Genomic DNA, 21391 nt, shown 5'->3' with positions numbered 1-21391 from the left:
TCTTGTCTTGTCCCGTGTAAATAGTATTCGTATTTTTCGTATACATTTCGTATATATTTTAATTTCACTTTCCATCTAGGAACTGAATATACATTCCTACATTCCGCCTCACCCAATGTGGTACGGACCTGCTATTTTTTTTATACTTTAGAACCGTAACCCCAATCAGAAGCTAGCCAGATAACTAGCTACTAGCTAGTAGTCAGTTAGCCACTGCTGCGGTCTTCGCCCTTAACTCGGACACAGCCAGCTTCAATACCGGGCCAATACCTGCCAGTCTGCAAGCGCGATATCAACCCAGAGCATATAGGACTGCTTTCTCTCTACCACATCACCGGATTCCTGACGCAAGCTCTGGACAATTACACCGTATCATCACTAGCTGCAACCGAGTGGCTACTACTGGCTACTACTGGCTAACACCTCTGTCCCGAAGCAAGCACCAGTTAGCCTTGAGCTAGCCTCGAGCTAGGCCCATCTGCCGGCTAGCCGAAGAGGTCTACCAGCGAATTCTTGGGCTACAATACCTCTTTTGCCAATTGGACTGGACCTTTTTTTTGCCGACACAGAGCCCTGCCAATCCATCACAACTGGTCTAAATCAGCTACAAGCTAATTTAGCCATTTTTTTGCCGCTGCTAGTAGCTTTTACCTTCTGCACAGACACCAGCCCTGTTATTAGCCTGGATATTACTCACCAATTTACCAGCATCGGACTGTCTCTCGACAACAACGCCGGATTCCTGCCGTAATCCCTGAGCCACTACTTCTGATCCTCACAGCTAGCTTGCAGCTAGCGCAGTTAGCGCCACTGCCACGAAGCTAGCACCAGTTAGCAAACACAATCCTACAATTCACAACCTCTCTTTCGCCATTCGGCTTGGATTCTCTGGATTCTCTGTCGACACGACCACGTCTGAGCAGACCCCCCTCCGTCTGAGCAGACCACCCCCCGGGCTACTAACTTTAAACGCCGCGTGCTAGCTTAGTGGAGGCCTCCCTGCTCCATCTACGGCTGCCCCCTGGACACTATGATCACTTGGCTACATAGCTGATGCATGCTTGACTGTCCATTAATTCACGGTACTCCATTCTGTTTATTTGTGTTTTATCTGTCGGCTCTGTGCTTTAACTCAGGATCTGTGTGTAGTTAATCCGACCCTCTCTGCCTAGTCGTCGCCATTTTTACCTGTTGTTGCTGTGTTAGACTAGCCACCCTGGTTATTGCTGCTGTTATCTTACCTGTTGTTTTAGCTAGCTCTCCCAATCAAGACCTGCAATCACTTTATGCCTTATTGTATGTCTCTCTCAAATATCAATATGCCTTGCATACTGTTGTTCAGGCTAGTTATCATTATCATTGTTTTGTTTTGCAATGGACCCTGTAGTTCACTCTCCGTACCTCTGATACCCCCTTTGTCCCACCCCCACACATGCGGTGACCTCACCCATTGAGACCAGCATGTCCAGAGATACAACCTCTCTTATCATCACCCAGTGCCTGGGCTTGCCTCCGCTGTACCCGCGCCCTCATACCCCTGTCTGCACATTATGCCCAGAATCTATCTACCACGCCCATAAATCTGCTCCTTTTATTCTTTGTCCCCAACGCTCTAGGCGACCAGTTTTGATAGCCTTTAGCCGCACCTCATCCTACTACTCCTCTGTTCCTCGGGTGATGTGGAGGTAAACCCAGGCCCTGCATGTCCCCAGTCACCCTCATTTGTTGACTTCTGCGATCGAAAAAGCCTTGGCCTCATGCATGTCAACATCAGAAGCTCCTCCCTAAGTTTGCCTTACTCACCGCTTTAGCACACTCTGCCAATCCTGATGTCCTTGCCGTGTCCGAATCCTGGCATAGGAAGGCCACCAAAAATTCTGAGATTTCCATACCCAACTATAACACTTTCCGTCAAGATAGAACTGCCAAAGGGGGAGGAGTTGCAATCTACTGCAGAGATAGCCTGCAAAGTTCTGTCATACTTTCCAGGTCTATGCCCAAACAGTTCGAACTCTAATTTTAAAAATAATCTCTCCAGAAATAAGTCTCTCACTGTTGCCGCCTGCTACCGACCCCCTCAGCTCCCAGCTGTGCCCTGGACACCATCTGTGAATTGATCGCTCCCCATCTAGCTTCAGAGTTTGTTCTGTTAGGTGACCTAAACTGGGATATGCTTAACACCCCGGAAGTCCTACAATCCAAGCTTGATGCCCTCAATCTCACACAAATCATCAAGGAACCCACCAGGTACAACCCTAAATCCGTAAACATGGGCACCCTAATGACATTATCCTGACCAACCTGCCCTCCAAATACACCTCTGCTGTCTTCAATCAAGATCTCAGCGATACTGCCTCTGCCTGTATCCGCCACGGGTCCGCGGTCAAACGACCACCCTCATCACTGTCAAACGCTCCCTAAAACACTTCTGCGAGCAGGCCTTTCTAATCGACCTGGCCCGGGTACCCTGGAAGGATATTGACCTCATCCCGTCAGTTGAGGATGCCTGGTCATTCTTTAAATGTTACTTCCTCACCATATTAGACAAGCATGCTCCGTTCAAAAAATGCAGAACCAAGAACAGATATAGCCCTTGGTTCACTCCAGACCTGACTGCCCTCGACCAGCACAAAAAACATCCTGTGGCGAACTGCAATAGCATCGAAGAGCCCCGCGATATGCAACTGTTCAGGGAAGTCAGGAACCAATACACGCAGTCAGTCAGGAAAGCAAAGGCCAGCTTTTTCAAGCAGAAATTCGCATCCTGTAGCTCTAACTCCAAAAAGTTCTGGGATACTGTAAAGTCCATGGAGAACAAGAGCACCTCCTCCCAGCTGCCCACTGCACTGAGGCTAGGTAACACGGTCACCACCGATAAATCCGTGATAATCGAAGACTTCAACAAGCATTTCTCAATGGCTGGCCATGCCTTCCTCCTGGCGACTCCAACCTTGGCCAACAGCCCCGCCCCCGCTGCTACTCGCCCAAGCTCCCCAGCTTCTCCTTTACCAAATCCAGATAGCAGATGTTCTGAAAGAGTTGGAAAACCTGGACCCATACAAATCAGCTGGGCTTGACAATCTGGACCCCTATTTCTGAAACTGTCCGCCGCCATTGTCGCACCCCCTATTACCAGCCTGTTCAACCTCTCTTTCGTATCATCTGAGATCCCAAGGATTGGAAAGCTGCCGCGGTCATCCCCCTCTTCAAAGGGGAGACACCCTGGACCCAAACTGTTACAGACCTTATCCATCCTGCCCTGCCTATCTAAGGTCTTCGAAGCCAAGTCAACAAACAGATCACTGACCATCTCGAATCCCACCGTACCTTCTCCGCTGTGCAATCCGGTTTCCGAGCCGGTCACGGGTGCACCTCAGCCATGCTCAAGGTACTAACGATATCATAACCGCCATCGATAAAAGACATTACTGTGCAGCCGTCTTCATCGACCTGGCCAAGGCTTTCGACTCTGTCAATCACCATATTCTTATCGGCAGACTCAGTAGCCTCGGTTTTTCTAATGACTGCCTTGCCTGGTTCACCAACTACTTTGCAGACAGAGTTCAGTGTGTCAAATCGGAGGGCATGTTGTCCGGTCCTCTGGCAGTCTCCATGGGGGTACCACAGGGTTAAATTCTCGGGCCGACTCTTTTCTCTGTATACATCAATGATGTTGCTCTTGCTGCGGGCGATTCCCTGATCCACCTCTACGCAGACGACACCATTCTATATACTTCCGGCCCTTCCTTGGACACTGTGCTATCTAACCTCCAAACGAGCTTCAATGCCATACAACACTCCTTCCGTGGCCTCCACTGCTCTTAAACGCTGTAAACCAAAATGCATGCTTTTCAACCGTTCGCTGCCTGCACCCGCACGCCCGACTAGCATCACCACCTGGACGGTTCCGACTAGATATGTGGACATCTATAAGTACTAGGTGTCTGGCTAGACTGCAAACTCTCCTTCCAGACTCATATCAAACATCTCCAATCCAAATCAAATCAAGAATCGGCTTTCTATTCCGCAACAAAGCCTCTTCACTCACGCCGCCAAACTTACCCTAGTAAAACTGACTATCCTACCGATCCTCGACTTCGGCGATGTCATCTACAAAATAGCTTCCAACACTCTACTCAGCAAACTGGATGCAGTTTATCACGTGCCATTCGTTTTGTTACTAAAGCACCTTATACGACCCACCACTGCGACTGTATCCCTAGTCGGCTGGCCCTCGCTACATGTTCGTCGTCAGACCCACTGGCTCCAGGTCATCTACAAGGCTATGCTAGGTAAAGTGCCGCCTTATCTCAGTTCACTGGTCACGATGGCTACACCCACCGCAGCACGCGCTCCAGCAGGTGTATCTCACTGATCATCCCTAAAGCTAAAACCTCATTTGGACGCCTTTCCTTCCAGTTCTCTGCTGCCTGCGACTGGAACGAATTGCAAAAATCTCTGAAGTTGGAGACTTTTACTCCCTCAACACTTTAAAAATCTGCTATCCGAGCAGCTACCGATCGCTGCAGCTGTACATAGTCCATCTGTAAACTACCCCCACCAATTTACCTACTACCCCCATACTGCTTTTATTTATTTACTTTTCTGCTCTTTTGCACACCAGTATCTCTTCTTGCACATGATCATCTGATGATTTATCACTCCAGTGTTAATCTGCTAAATTGTAATTATTCGATTTATTGCCTACCTCATGCCTTTTGCACACATTGTATATAGATTCTCTTTTTTTCTACCATGTTATTGACTTGTTTATTGTTTACTCCATGTGTAACTCTGTGTTGTCTGTTCACACTGCTATGCTTTTCTTTGGCCAGGTCGCAGTTGCAATGAGAACTTGTTCTCAACTAGCCTACCTGGTTAAATAAAGGTGAATTAAAAAATTAAAAAAAATAAACACTGGAATGGTAGATTTGCATTGGAAGAATGTGCAAAGTAGAAATATAATAATGGGGTGCAAAGGAGCAAAATAAATAAATAAATACAGTAGGGGAAGAGGTAGTTGTTTGGCTAAATTTTAGATGGGCTATGTACAGGTGCAGTAATCTGTGAGCTGTGAGCCACTCTGACAGCTGGTGCTTAAAGCTAGTGAGGGAGATAAGTGTTTCCAGTAAGTGTTTCCAGTTCAAAACATAAAGACGAACTGGCACAGAGAGACAGGAAACACAGGGATAAATACACTGGGGAAAATAAGCGACACCTGGAGGGGGTGGAGACAATCACGAGGACAGGTGAAACAGATCAGGATGTGACAATTTCAGTTTACTATATTCAAATTTGTGTCATTTGTAGACACTCATCCAGAGTGACTTAGAGGAGCAATTAGGGTTAGTTCCTTTCTCAAGGTCATCTCGACAGACTTTTCACCTAGTCAGCTCAGGGATTAAAACCAGCGACTTTTTGGTTACTGGCGCAACTCTCTAAACTGCTAGGATTTTCCTTTTCAGCGTATACTAAATTGCTTTTCCAAATGTAATTTTTTTTTCTTCGTTTTCGTTTACTAAAATAACCTTGCGGCAGAGGCTGCCGAACTATCGTCAAAAGTCAGACTAGGCGCACTGCATAGTTTCAGATGGCACTCTATCCCACTCTTCGATCCAAACAGAAATGGACATCTTTTTTACATTTACATTTTACATTTTAGTCATTTAGCAGACGCTCTTATCCAGAGCGACTTACAGTAGAGTGCATACATTTTATTACATTTTTACATACTGAGACAAGGATATCCCTACCGGCCAAGAGCAGACGCTCTTATCCAGAGCGACTTACATTAGAGTGCATACATTTTATTACTTTTTTTTTTTTTTTTTACATACTGAGACAAGGATATCCCTACCGGCCAAACCCTCCCTACCGGCCAAACCCTCCCTAACCCGGACGACGCTATGCCAATTGTGCGTCGCCCCACGGATCTCCCGGTTGCGGCCGGCTGCGACAGAGCCTGGGCGCGAACCCAGAGACTCTGGTGGCGCAGCTAGCACTGCGATGCAGTGCCCTAGACCACTGCGCCACCCGGGAGTGGCGCAGTGGTCTAGTTTGGTGCAGCGATAGAGCTGTGTTTGTACCAGGGCTTAGAGTTTCTAATCTGTAGTGTTTAAATAAATTCACAGCTAGATTCATTCAGTTGATTTAATAAACAAATGAACCTATTTTCAGGCCCTCAATGTGGTTTCTTTAGGTAGACATTAGGTGATTACTGAATCAACACACTGCAGTCTCACTATTGCCAGTCATGTTAATTAGGGCATGACATAGCAAAACAATTTGCAACGGAAAATGACAATGGGCATTCTTATTGGATACGTCCAGATAGTCCCTCTTCGTTTCAGACCTTTTTTTCAGTTAATTCAGTTACCTAATTAACACAACCCATTTCTTCTTGATGTTGTTTCCTCTGCAGACATTTGTCTCTCAGTTTTAGAACCTTTTAATCTGTTTGGTGCCTATTGAACACAACCCACAACTTTGTTGCCTCCTCTGCAGGGATGATGTGGTCGGAGTGTAAGGAGTTGTGGACCGAGGGGCCCAGGGAGTACATGCAGCAGCTGTGGAACGTTCTGGACTTTGGCATGCTCTCCATCTTCATTGCCGCTTTCACCGCTCGGTTCTTTGCCTTCCTCCAGGCCACCAGAGCCCAGCAGTACGTCAACGAAAAGATCCACACCACCGACCTCTCCCTAGTGACCCTACCCCCGGAGGTCAAATACTTTACCTACGGTGAGAGAAGAGCTACTGTATCGATTTTTTTTCCTAAAGTCAGGATGCACCCAATCAAATGTTATTTGTCACAGAAATAGTGACACGAGCAATAAATACACAGTGAATAATGAATAATATTAAGGAGTAAATGTAACATGGCTATATGTACCAGTACCGAGTCGATGTGCAGGGGTACAAGGTAATTGAGGTTGCTATCAAATACAATTGTATTGGTCACATACACGTGATTAGCAGATGTTATTGTGGGTGTTGCGAAGTGCTCGTGCTTCTATCTCCGACAGTGCAGTAATACCTAACAAGTAATATCTAACAAATTACACAACATATACCCAATACACACAAATCTAAGTAGGAATGAATTAAGACTATATACATATGGACGAGCGATGTCAGAGCGGAACGGACTAAGATACAGTAGAATAGTATAGAATACAGTGTATACATATGAGATGAGTAATGCAAGATATGTAAACATTATTAAGTGAATGAGATACCGTAGAATAGTATAGAATACAGTATATACATATAAGATGAGTAATGCCAGATATGTAAACATTTTTAAAGTGACTGGTGTTCCATTACTTAAAGTGGCCAGTGATTCCTAGTCTGCCTATAGGCAGCAGCCTCTAATGTGCTAGTGATGGCTGTTTAACAGTCTGATGGCCTTCTGGTAGAAGATGTTTTTCAGTCTCTCGGTCCAAGCTTTGATGCACCTGTACTGACCTCGCCTTCTGGATGATAGCGGGGTGAACAGGCAGTGGCTCGGGTGTTTGATGTCCTTGAGGATCTTTTTGGCCTTCCTGTGACATCGGGTGCTGTAGGTGTCCTGGAGGGCGGATAGTTTACCCCCGGTAAAGCGTTGGGCAGACCGCACCACCCTCTGGAGAGCCTTGCGATTGCGGGCGGTGCAGTTGCCGTACCAGATGGTGATACAGCCCGACAGGATGCTTTCAATTGTGCATCTGTAAAAATGTGTGAGGGTTTTAGGTCACAAGCCAAATTTCTTTAGCCTCCTGAGGTTGAAGAGGCTCTGTAGCGCCTTCTTAACCACACTGTCTGTGTGGGTGGTCCATTTCAGTTTGTCAGTGATGTGTATGCCAAGAAACCTGAAGCTTTCCACCTTCTCCACTGCGGTACCGTTGATGTAGATGGGGGGTGCACCCTTTGCTGTTTCCTGACGTCCACAATCATCTCCTTTATTTTGTTGACATTGACGTTGAGTGAGAAGTTGTTTTCCAGGCACCACACTCCCAGAGCCCTCACCTCCTCACTGTAGGCTTTCTTGTCATCGTTGGTAATCAAGCCTACTACRGTTGTGTCGTCTGCAAACTTGAGGATTGAGTTGTCATGGGTGAGGGGGCTGAGCACACATCCTTGTGGGGCCCCATTGTTGAGGATCAGCGGAGTGAAGGTGATGTTTCCTACCTTCACCACCTAGGGGCAGCCCGTCAGGAAGTCCAGGACCCACAGGGCGGGGTTCACACCCAGGGGCTCAAGTTTAATGATGAGCTTGGAGGGTGCTATGGTGTTGAATGCTGAGCTATAGTCAATAAACAGCATTCTTACATAGGTATTTCTCTTGTCCAGATGGGACAGGGCAGTGTGCAGAGGGATGGCGTTTGAATCGTCTGTGGATCTAATGGGGCGGTAAGCAAATTGAAGTGGGTCTAGGGTGGCAGGTAAGGTAGAGGTGATATGAACGTTGACTAGTCTCTCAAAGCACTTCATGATGACAGAGGTGAGTGCTACAGGGCCATAGTCATTAAGTTCAGTTACCTTTGCCTTCTTGGGTACAGGAACAATGGTGGCTATCTTGAGCATGTGGGGACAACAGACTGGGATAGGGAGATATTGAATATGCCCGTAAACACACCAGCCAGCTGGTTAATGGTGGTTAATGGTTAACACGTTTAAATATTTTACTCAGGTTGGTCACAGAGAAGGAGAGCCCACAGTCCTTGGTAGCGGGCCGCGTCGGTGGCACTGTGTTATCCTCAAAGCGTGTGAAGAATGTGTTTAGCCTGTCCAGAAGCAAGACGTCAGTCTCGGCGACGTGGCTGGTTCTCCTTTTGTAGTCCGTGATTGTCTGTAGTCCCTGCCACATACATCTCGTGTCTGAGCTGTTGATTTGCGACTACACTTTCTCTATACTGACGTTTAGCTTGTTTGATTGCCTTGCGGAGATAATAACTACACTGTTTATATTCTGCCATATTACCAGTCGCCTTGCCCTGGTTAAATGTGGTGGTTTGCGCTTTCAGTTTCGCTTGAATGCTACCATCTYTCCAGGGTTTCTGGTTAGGGTAGGTTTTAATAGTCATAGTGGGTACTACATCTCCTATACACTTTCTTATGAACTCAGTCACCATATCCGTGTATGCGTCTAGATTATTTTTGCAAGCTACCCGGAACATATCCCAGTCCAAGTGATCAAACCAATCCTGAAGCGTGGATACCGATTGGTCAGACCAGCATTGAATAGTACGAAGCATGGGCACTTCCTGTTTGAGTTTCTGCCTGTAGGACGGGAGGAGCAAGATGGAGTCGTGGTCAGATTTGCCGAAAGGAGGGCGGGGGAGGGCCTTGTAAGCATTCCGGAAGTTTGAATAGCAATGGTCGAGAGTCTTAGTAGCGTGAGTAGGACAGTCAATGTGTTGATAGAACTTCGGCAGCCTAGTCCTCAGATTTGCTTTGTTAAAAMCCCCAACTACTATAAATGCAGCCTCAGGATATGTGGTTTCCAGTTTGCATAAAGTCCAGTGAAGTTCTTTGAGGGCCGTCAAGGTTTCGGCTTGAGGTGGGATGTAAACGGCCGTGGCGATGATGGAGGAGAATTCTCTTGGGAGATAATATGGTTGGCATTTAATTGTGAGGTATTCTAGATCGGGTGAACAAAAGGACTTGAGTTCCTGTATGTTCCTAGAATTACACCATAAGTCGTTAATCATGAAACACACCCCTCCACCCTTCTGCTTCCTGGAGAGATATTTATTRCTGTCTGCGCGATGTACTGAGAATCCTGCTGGCTTTACCGACTCCAACAGAATATCCCGAGAGAGCCATGTTTCTYTGAAAGAAAGTATGTTACAGGCCCCGATGTCTCTCTGGAAAGAAAGACTGAACATTAGTGAGTAATATACTCGGAAGCGTTGAGTGGTGTGTGCGCCTCTAAGTCAAACCAGCAGGCCACCTCGAGTGCCTCTCCTCCACCGGCAATGTTTTGGGTCGGACTTTGGAATAAGTTGAATTTCTCTGGGAAGAGTGAACAAAGGATCTGTTCCAGGGAAGTTGTATTCCTGGTCGTAATGCGGGTAGTTCTGGTGAGTTACCGCTTCTCTAATATCCAATAGTTCTTCCCGGCTGTATGTAATGACACAAAACATTTCCTGAGCTAATAATGTAAAAAATAGTACATAAAGAAACCAAATACTGCAAAGTTTTCTTAGAGCTAGTAGCGATGCTGCCATCTCCGTTGGGGCCATCTCCCAGTGTCTTCCAGTGCTATGTTCACATAGGTAGGGTTAAAGTGACTGCAGACAGTAGCAATAGCGTGTGTGTGTGTGGCGTCAGTACGCATGTGTGCGCGTGCTATGTGTGGGCGTCTGTAGTGTGTGTGTGTGTGTGTGTGTGTGTGTGTGTGTGTGTGTGTTGGGATGTCAGTGTGGGTGTGTGTGTGTGTTGGGATGTCAGTGTGGGTGGAGTCCAGTATGTGTGCAAAGAGTGCAAGAGAGTTAGTGCAAAAAAAGGGTAAATGCAGGTAGTCCGGGTAGCCATTTGATTAGCTATTTAGCAGTCTTAAGGCTTGGGGGTAGAAGCTGTTCAGGGTCCTGTTGGTTCCAAACTTGGCAACAGTGTATGACTTGGGTGGCTGGAATCTTTGACCATTTTTTMGGCCTTCCTCTGACACCGCCTGGTGTAGAAGACCTGGATGGTAGGGAGGTCGGCCCCAGGGATGTACTGGGCCGCACTCACTACTCTCTGTAGTGGCTTGTGGTCGGATGCCTTGCAGTTGCCATACCAAGCAGTGATGCAGCCAGTCAAGATGCTATCAATGGTGCAGCTGTAGAACATTTTGATGATCTGAGTGCCCATGCCAAATATTTTCAGGCACCTGAAAAGGGGGAAGTGGAGCTGATGTGCCCAGTTCACAACTGTGTGGGTGTGTATGGACCATGTTAATTCCTTATTGATGTGGACACAGAGGAACTTGAAGCTCTCGAACCGCTCCAATACAGCCCCATCGATGTGGATGGGTGCATACTTGCCCCTCCGTTTCCTGTAGTCCACGATCAGCTCCTTTATCTTGCTGTAGTTGAAGGAGAGGTTGTTGTCCTGGCACCACACTGCCAGGTCACAGATTTCCTCCCCATAGACTGCCTCATCGACATCGGTGATCACTCCTACCACCGTCTTGTCATCAGCAAACTTGGTGTTGGAGCTGTGCGGGCCATGCAGTCGTGGGTGTACAGGGAGGAAGGGACAAAAGCATACTCCGCTGAGGGGCCCCGTGTTAATGGTCAGCGTGTCGGTTGTGTTGTTACCTAKCCTGGGGGCGGCCTGTCAGGAAGTGCAGGATTGAGTTGCAGAGGGAGGCATTCAGTCCCAGGGTCCTGAGCTTGGTGATGAGCTTGGAGGGCACTATGATGTTGAATGCTGAGCTTTAGTGAATGAACAGCATTCTTTTTTTCTTTCTTTTTTAAAGTAAAAATCTTTAATACACAGAGTCAATGCCCTGCTCAAGGGCATGTTGACCGATCCAACCACCAGGCCAAAAAACGTGAACCCCAACTCTCCAAGATCCCCCTACAGTTCCCCAATAGCTGTCCCTCAACCATTCGAGACCCCTCCCACAGGCCCTCCCGAGGAAGAAAGAAAATACAATTAATTCCATTCCCCACCCCCAAGAACCCCTTAATGCACCAACAACCAAGAACCCCTTAATGCACCAACAACCAAGAGAATTAACTAAATAGAAAAAAGGAAAAGACAGAAGAAAACAGCAAACAACATTGCAAAGAAATAATAAAACAAAATAATGAATTTAACAAAGGACATCAAGAACAACTAAAATCATAACAGTAATGCCAACTGTATGCGTTTGTGTGCATGTCTGGCACTATTACATGTATGTGTGTGTTCTTGTATGTGTTTATTTGAATGAGAGTGTGTTAATATGCATGTGTACAAACACCTGCACGGCATCAGCCTCAGGCAAACAGTGTTCTTACATGGGTATTCCTTTTGTCTCGGTGGGTGAGGGCAGTGTGGAGTGCAATAGAGKTGTCGTCATTTGTGGATCTGTTGMGGCGGTATGCGAGTTGGAGTGAGTTCATGGTGTCTGGGATGATGGTGTTGATGTGAGCCATGACCAGCCTTTCAAAGCATTTCATGGTTAAAGATGTGAGTGTTATTGGGCGATAGTAATTTAGGCAGGTTACCTTGGCGTTCATGGGCATGGGGACTATGGTGGTCTGTTTGAAACAAGTTGGTATAACAGACCGGGTCAGAGATGGTTGAAAATGTCAGTGAAGACACATGCCAGCTGGTCAGTGCATGCTCTGAGAACARGTCCTGGTATTTCATCTGGCCCCGTGGCCTTGTAAATGTTAACCTGTTTAAATGTCTTACTCACATCGGCTACGGAGAGCGAGATCACACAATCATCCAGAACAGCTGGTGCTCTCATGCATGGTTCAGTGTTGCTTGCCTCAAAGGAGCATAGAAGGCATTTAGCTTGTCTGGTTGACTCATGTCGGTGGGCAGCTCACGGCTGGGCTTCCCTTTATAATTCATGATAGTTTACAAGCCCTGCCACATCAGTCGAGCGTCAGAGCCAGCATAGGATTCAATCTTAGTCCTGAATTGATGGTTTGGCCGGGGTAGGCTGTCATTGTAAATAATAATTAGTTTTTACCTGACTTGCCTAGTTAAATAAAGGTTACATAAAAATAAAAAAAACTGGCGGCATCCGCAGCGCAATCAATAGGAGTTGAACAGTGGCAGGTGCTGAAAATATAGCTAACCTGTTATGCAAGTGTTGCACACCAACAGATGGAGAGAACCTACACCAGTCGAGCAATTCATTTCAACAATAATCTTCATTTTAATTTGACTTTACAAACAACAAGAGCGCTTATTTGGATTCTATTTCTTCGGAGCCTAGACCAATATAAAATAACTTAACTGGCTGGTGCAGGTTTGATACCTGTGCCGACCGCCACCGGGAGACCCATGAGGTGGCTTTTGGTTTTAAGTTAGAATCCTCCAATCCTCTATATGTAATTATTAGCGGAGAGCCACGTCATATTTTTCGATATACTGTAGGCCTACCCTAGGCGACACGAGTCTCACTAGTGTTGAATAATGTGCTGTTAAAAGTGGTGTAGGTCTTATTTATTTAAAGAGCATATTGAAGTTAGAAGCAAAAGCCTACAACTATTTTAGCACTGTTTTGCACTGTTCTGAGACAAGCATGGGGAATGAGCTTGATAAATCAATMACATTTTATTTTCACTTAATCTCCGTTTGGGTATTGGTTAGACTAGAATTAGAAAATTAGGGTGATGAAATGTTATGCTCTTAGTGTAACCTTTATTTAACTAGGCAAGTCAGTTGAGAACAAATTCTTATTTACAAGGACAGCTTACTCCTTCCTCCCTGGCAGGGAATTGAACCCCGGTCTCCCGCGTGCCCTGCCCGCACGACACAGGGATTCTTTAGCTAAATAGCCCAGTACTGTACCTCCGACCGTCACGTTGTACAGTGCCATAWRTTCTGTTCCATCCTAACAGAAACCCAGAGGGTTTTTAGTTTTTCTTGGAGTAGAAARACCATAATATTAATCAAATGAATTAAGAAAGTACGAGTCAAAGGTTTGGASACACTTAGTCATTCCAGGATTTTTCTTTATTTTTACTATTTCTACATTGTAGAATAATAGTAAAGACATCACAACTATGAAATAACACAGTTAAGAGCTTTTTTACAAGGACAGATATACTTCCTCCCCGTCGGGGAATTGAACCCCGGTCTCCCGCATCTCTTTAGTACAGCCATTATTGAAGGTACTTGAGGTCACGGAGAAAGTCTGGACATGGCGTGCTCTCCCTTATGTAAGGAATTAGGCACTTTCCCATGTTTACTATAGTATGTGTTGTAGGCTATGTTTACTTGTCAGACTGCACAGTAGCCTACTAAACAAACGCAGGTGGTTTCGCGCCGCTCTGAGACAAGCATGGGGACTGGTCTTGATAAATCAATGKGATTTTTATCTCCATTTGGGTATTGGTTACACTACAATTAGGGTGTGGAAATATTATGTTAATTTAGAATCCTCTTATGCTGTAACCTAATCCCGACCATCACGTTGTACAGCGCCATTCCATCCTAATGGAAACCCTGAGGGTTTCGTTTTAAATTTTTCTCGGAATAGAAACACCATAATGTTATTCAAATTATTTAAGCAAAATTTCTTAAAATCAATCCCATATACTATGGTATTACAAAAAAGGTTTTAAATTCGCTGGTAATGCCAATATGGAAGACTATCAAATGCTTCTCAAAGATGCCCACTGGTGGTCAAACTAGCACTAACTTGCATCAACAGATAAAATGGCTGACAATTAAATAACGTGCCACAGAATGCTGCTGCAGCCCACAAGGTGTGCTGCAGTGTGACACAACTTTTAAAGGAGCAACCACTGTACGGTCACTGTGAAGACAACGTCGTCGATGCACTTATTAATGAAGCCGGTGACTGATGTAACTGATTTCCCAAAGGGAGGGTGAGGGAGGGCCTTGTATGCATTTCTGAGTGTGGAATAAAGGTCATTTAGAGTTTTGTCGCCTCTATTTGCATAGGTGACATTCTGGTAAAAATCTGGTAAAACGGATTTTGTTGAGTGTGGTGTTAGTGCCAGCATTGATTTGTGGTGATAAATTGACAGCTACYAAAAATATAGATGGGAACTCTCTTGTTAAATAGTATGGTCTGCAGCTTATCATGAGGTATTCTAACTCGGTCAAAAGAAAAACTCTAGACTTCCTAAACATTAGAGATCGTGCACCAGCTGTTGTTATCAAAGAGACACACCGCTGCACCTCTCGTCTGCCATCTGATCTTGACGATGCAGAGAAAAAACAGAGTTGGATATCCATGTCCTCGTTCAGCCACGACTCCGAGAAACATAGGATATTACAMTTTTTTCCGGTCCCGTTGATAGAATTGTCTCAAACGGAGCTCATCCAGTTTATTCTCCAGTGACTGCACGTCCGCCAACAAAGTAGAGGGCAATGATGGTCTACTTGCTTGCCAACGTAGTCAAGACACCACCTCGCTTGCCTCTCTTTCGCCGCTGCTTTCTCTTTCAAGTGCCAGGGATCAGGGCCTGGTCCGGGGTAAGCAGAATGTCCAAAACTCGCTGAAGTAGAAATCGTCATCAAATCGAGGTTAATGATCACTGTTCTGATGTCCACAAGCTGTTTTCGGTCATATGAAATGATGGCGAGAAACATTATGTACAAAAAAATGTAAGATCAGCAACAACCAAATTATTTTTAATGCAGGCTTCGTCAGGAGCCCGTAAAACAGCAGCTATCCACTGCAATGCCATCTTCTTAAACCTGTGATACAGTTGAGACAATTAGGCATCTTGCACACATCTACAAATACTACCACAAATGTCAATACAGATGTTTCCTGACCACTTGCCCTGCAAGACGTGTAACAGTGTTAGCAATGATTATGCTTAAGGGCAMGCACACTAATCTCAAGAATCATTAGATTCTTACCGCTCTAATTGTCTAATCGTACACASTGACGTACACATACAGAATAACTTTAAGTGCAACATTATCCACCTAGTACACTGCACGCAGAAGGGAGAAAAATTATCATTAGGTATATCATTAGAACATGCAAAAGGGCAAACATTTAAAATCACATAAACACCTGTTTTTAATTTGACATTGAGAGCATAAGTGGCCTATGCAAATTGTGGTAGCACCTTATTTTATAGTCCTGTTTCATTTAGTTTTAGCTGATATTTACTGAGAAATTMTATGTATTGGTGCTTGTGTTGATGAATCGTAAAGAAACAAAAGACTACTTTTAGGGGAATTATTATACAATTACTATTTGCTGTGTTATTTCAAAGCCCACAAAGACATAGTGGGACTGTAAAACAAAGTGTAACCCAACCATTGTGTAGAGCAGTCTAATAGCGCAATGCATTAAACACATTGTTCATGTTGCTGTCGCCCATTCCTCCACGTAGCAAGGGACAAATGGCTGCCGTCGGACCCCCAGCTGATCTCAGAAGGGCTGTACGCCATCGCCGTGGTGCTGAGTTTCACACGCATCGCTTACATCCTGCCGGCTAACGAGAGCTTCGGACCGCTCCAGATCTCCCTGGGCCGCACYGTCAAAGACATCTTCAAGTTTATGGTCCTGTTCATCATGGTCTTCCTGGCGTTCATGATCGGCATGTTCATCCTCTATTCGTACTACTTGGGTGCCAAGGTCAACCCGGCCTTCACCACGTGAGTGATATATCAGACATTTGTTGGAATAGACATATGGTGAGACACTTATGGGAACAGACTTATAGGGACTCACCACATAAGAGAACATTAATCGATGGTCACTCAGGCAGGTCTGGAATCAGTGACAGGAACTGCTCTGTACACAGTTACTCTGTATGGACTGACAGTCAGTAGGGAGTTTTTGTACACATTCAACCATACTGTTTTGTCCCCAAAGCCCCTAAAATGAATACACTCCTAAAACATAAGACTTGAGAATACGATTGGTACAKATTTATAAAGTAATACTGCTTGGGACCTATTTACGTGAAACAAAAATCTCCAACAAATGAGTTCGCCATTCATGTAGGGAGCTCTTTTCTTCCTCTATTTGAGCCCATTCATGCGGTGCTAGCTCATTCAGTCTATCGACTCAGTCATTGTAGTGCAGAATGAAGTTGAAAGTGGCCAACCTTGGACTCRCTTTCGAAGAGTTCTTCTAAACTGAATTGGAAAAGGCACCGCCGAGATTGTGGCAGCTCAGCAAAAATAACTAATTTCACACTGGAGTGGATTACCGCCAAGGTTACTGTTTCCAAGCTGAGGCTGAGAAAATGAAATCCTTCCCATTGTTATGGTTATTATTTTCCTCTATTGTCTTAGTGTCCATATTGCATTTCATTAGCCAAGCTGCCTTGGCATAAATGGAACACACACACACACATCTAACATTGCCAAGAGTCACAATGGTCATTTCTGCTCTTACCAAGGACATCTGTGGAATTCATATTACACACAATATAAAATACAGCAACATCACCTGAAATAAAAAAATATCTAATTTCATGGCAACAATTCTCACGTTTATAAATGTTTCTCGAAGGGACTTTGGCAACCAGAATACTTTAACACAGGATGATGCATTTTAGTATTAAGCAAGACATGGCGATATATTTGGTTCATTCCCCACACACTTATAAGTTAGGCTACACATGAGGTGACATCACTCTATTTGAAGCAGCGCTTTATCGCCTGTCACTTTGGGCAACAGCTAAATATAGTTTGTGATTTCGCTAGGGCACAACAACAAACTAGAAACTCCTGATCTGATCAGCTTGTCCTATAGCTTTCGTATCCCCTTCCTTCCTTCCTTGTCACCATAGGATGGAGGAGAGCTTCAAGACTCTGTTRTGGTCTATATTTGGACTGTCCGAGGTGTCCTCTGTGGTGCTCAAGTACAACCACAAGTTCATCGAGAACATCGGCTACGTTCTCTATGGAATCTACAACGTGACCATGGTGGTGGTGTTGCTCAACATGCTGATCGCCATGATCAACAGCTCCTATCAAGAAATCGAGGTGAGTCACTGGTGTAGTGAAGTTGCCCCTAGATACTGATCTTGGGTAAATAAAATAAATTCCCCACTAATCATTAAGGTTAGGATTGGGGAAGGGAAGCAGATCCTAGATCTGTATGTAGGGGGAGACTTRGCCGCAGAGGTAAGTCAGTGGCATCTGTAGACCCACCATTACATCTGATTATAGTTATAGGGGTACTAGTGTATTTTGGTGTAATCTTTTTGTATTCAGTGCATTCGGAAAGTATTAACTTTTTCAAAATGTTGTTACAGCCTTATTTTAAAATAATCTCATGAAGTTACACACAATACCCCATAATGACAAAGCAAAAACAGGTTTTTAGAACTTTTTGCAAATGTGTAAAAAAAATAAAAATAAAAGGAAATATCACATTTACGTAAGTATTCAGACACTTTATTCAGTACCTTGTTGAAGCACCTTTGGCAGTGATTACAGCCTTAAGTTTTCTTGGATATGACGCTTCAAGCTTGGCACACCTGTATTTGGGGAGTTTCTTCATTCTTCTCTGTAGATCCTCTCAAGCTCTGTCAGGTTGGATGGGGAGCTTTGCTGCACAGCTATTTTCAGGTCTCTCCAGAGATGTTCGATTGGGTTCAAGAAAGGGCTCAGGCTGGGCCATTCAAGGACATTCAGAGACTTGTCCCGAAGCCACTCCTGCATTGTCTTGGCTGTGTGCTTAGGGTCGTTGTCCTGTTGGAAGGTGAACCTTCGCCCCAGTCTGAGGTCCTGAGAGCTCTGGAGCAGGTTTTCATCAAGTATCTCTCTGTACTTTGCTCCGTTCATCTTTGCCTCGATCCTGACTAGTCTCCCAGTCCCTGCCGCTGAAAAACATCCCCACAGCATGATGCTGCCACCACCATGCTTCACCATAAGGATGGTATTGGCCAGGTGATAAGCGGTGGTTCCAAACTTCCTCCATTTAAGAATGATTGAGGCACAATTGGCTTAGCGTCGTCCGGGCTAGGGAGGGTTTGGCCGGTAGGGATATCCTTGTCTCATCGCGCTCCAGCGACTCCTGTGGCGGGCCGGGCGCAGTGCGCGCTAAACGAGGGGGGCGGGTGCACGGTGTTTCCTCCGACACATTGGTGCGGCTGGCTTCCGGGTTGGAGGCGCGCTGTGTTAAGAAGCAGTGCGGCTTGGTTGGGTTGTGCTTCGGAGGACGCATGACTTTCGACCTTCGTCTCTCCCGAGCCCGTACGGGAGTTGTAGCGATGAGACAAGATAGTAATTACTAGCGATTGGATACCACGAAAATTGGGGAGAAAAGGGGATACATTTTTTTTTTAAATTGATTTTTTTTTTTAAAGAATGATTGAGGCCACAGTGTTCTTGGGGACCTTCAATGCTGCTGAATGCTTTTGGTACCCTTCCCCAGATCTGTGCCTTCACACAATGCTGTCTCGGAGCTCTACGGACAAATACTTCGACCTCATGGCTTGGTTTTTGCTCTGACATGCACTATCAACTGTGGAACCTTATATAGACAGGTCTGTGCCGTTCCAAATCATGTCCAATCAATTGAATTTTTCACTGGTGGACTCACTGGTGGACATTCAAGTTGTAGAAACATCTCAAGGATGATCAATGGAAAGAGGATGCACCTGAGCTGAATTCCGAGTCTCATAGCAAAGGGTCTGAATACTTATGTAAATAAGGCATTTATGTCGTTTTTTTTTATACATTTGCAAACATTTATAAAAACTTGTTTTCGATTTGTCATCATGAGGTATTGTGTGTAGATTGAGGGAACATTCATAAATCACGAGCATACCAACAAACAATCTCCGACAAGGACATGAGGGGAAACAGAGGGTTAAATACACAACATGTAATGAATGGGATTGGAACCAGGTGTGTAGGAAGACAAGACAAAACCAATGGAAAKTGAAAAATGGATCAATGATGGCTAGAAGACCGGTGACGTCGACCGCCGAGCACCGCCCGAACAAGGAGACAAGAACGGTGGAAATCTGTCCTTTGGTCTGACGAGTACAAATTTGAGATTTTTTGTTCCAACCTCTGTGTCTTTGTGAGACGCAGAGTAGGTGAACGGATGATCTCTGCATGTGTGGTTCCCACCGTGAAGCATGGAGGAAGAGGTGTGATGGTGTGGGGGTGCTTTGCTGGTGACACTGTCAGTGATTTATTTTGAATTCAAGGCAAATTTAACCAGCATGGCTACCACATCATTCTGCAGTGATACGCTATCCCATCTGATTTGTGCTTAGTGGGACTATCATTTGTTTTTCAACAGGACAAGGACCCAAACACACCTCCAGGCTTTGTAAGGGCTACTTGACCAAGGCAAGTGATGGAGTGCTGCATCAGATGACCTGGCCTTCACAATCCCCTGAACTCAACCCAATTGAGATGGTTTGGGATGAGTTAGACTACAGAGTGAAGGAAAAGCAGCCAACAAGTGCTCAGCATATGTGGGACTCCTTCAAGACTGTTGGAAAAGCATTCCAGGTGAAGGTGGTTGAGAGAATGCCAAGAGTGCGCAAAGCTGTCAAGGCAAAGGGTGGCTTCTTTGAAGAGTCTCAAATATAAAATATATTTWGATTTGTTAAACACTTTTTTGGTTACTACATGATTTCATCGTTTTTATGTCTTCATTATTATTTTACAATGTACAAAATATTTTAAAAAATAAAGAAAAACCTGGAATGAGTAGGTGTGTRCAAACTTTTGACTAGTACTGTAGTGGCCGTCGGTGCCGTTTAAGATGAGGGAGGACAATTTTTTATTTTTATGAGAATGGCCTTATTTCTATTACAGCATATTGTATGACTGTCATTCATATTCCATTCACCCAGTTCAATGAAACAATTGAGTTTCTATTGGACAAATTCACGTATGTATGTCCCCGTTTTGTTCCGTTTGCTTCTGTTTAAGATTTTGTTTTTACAGAATCGGCGGAATGAATACATCCCTGATCACACACAAACAATTAACTTTCATAGCCACAAACAAACAGCTTGTTGTATTCCTTCTCACATATATGTACACAACCGTTCAAGAGTTTGGGGTCACTTAGAAATGACCTTGTTTTTGAAGGAAAAGCCAATTTTTTMGTCCATTAAAACAACATCAAATTGATCAGAAATACAGTGTAGACATTGTTAATGCTGTAAATGAATGGAAACGACAGATTTTTTATGGAATATCTACATTGGCGTACAGAGGCCCATTATCAGCATCCATCACTCCTGTGTTCCAAAGGCAGGGTTGTGTTAGCTAATCCAGGTTTATAATTTTAAAAGGATAATTGATCATTAGGAAACCCTTTTGCAATTATGTTAGCACAGCTGAAAACTGTTGTACTGATTTAAAGAAGCAATAAAACTGTCTTTCTTTAGACTAGTTGTGTGTCTGGAGCATCAGCATTTGTGGGTTCGATTACAGGCTCAAAATGGCCAGAAACAAAGAACTTTCTTCTGAAACTCATTAGTCTATTCTTGTTCTGAGAAATGAAGGCTATTCCATGCAAGAAATTTCCAAGAAACTGCAGATCTCGTACAACARGGTGTACTACCTTCACAGAACAGCGCAAACTAGCTAACACAACATGCCATTGGAACACAGGCATGGTTGCTGATAATGGGCCTCTGTACGCCTATGTAGATATTCCATTATAAATCAAATGTTTCCAGCTACAATAGTCAATTACAACATTAACAATGTCTACACAGTATTTCTGATCAATTTTATGTTATTTTAATGAATAAAAAAATTCAAAAACACAGAC

General features: G+C 44.7%; 1 pseudogene; it reads left to right on the top strand.

Annotated features, from left to right (window-relative positions):
* LOC111967605 (short transient receptor potential channel 3-like) overlaps positions 1-21391 on the top strand; it is an 84377-nt pseudogene that overhangs the window by 50547 nt on the left and 12439 nt on the right.

The sequence above is a fragment of the Salvelinus sp. IW2-2015 genome, linkage group LG8 (assembly GCF_002910315.2).
Source record: "Salvelinus sp. IW2-2015 linkage group LG8, ASM291031v2, whole genome shotgun sequence".
NCBI lineage: Eukaryota > Metazoa > Chordata > Actinopteri > Salmoniformes > Salmonidae > Salvelinus > Salvelinus sp. IW2-2015.
This window is presented reverse-complemented; position numbering and strand designations above follow the sequence as displayed.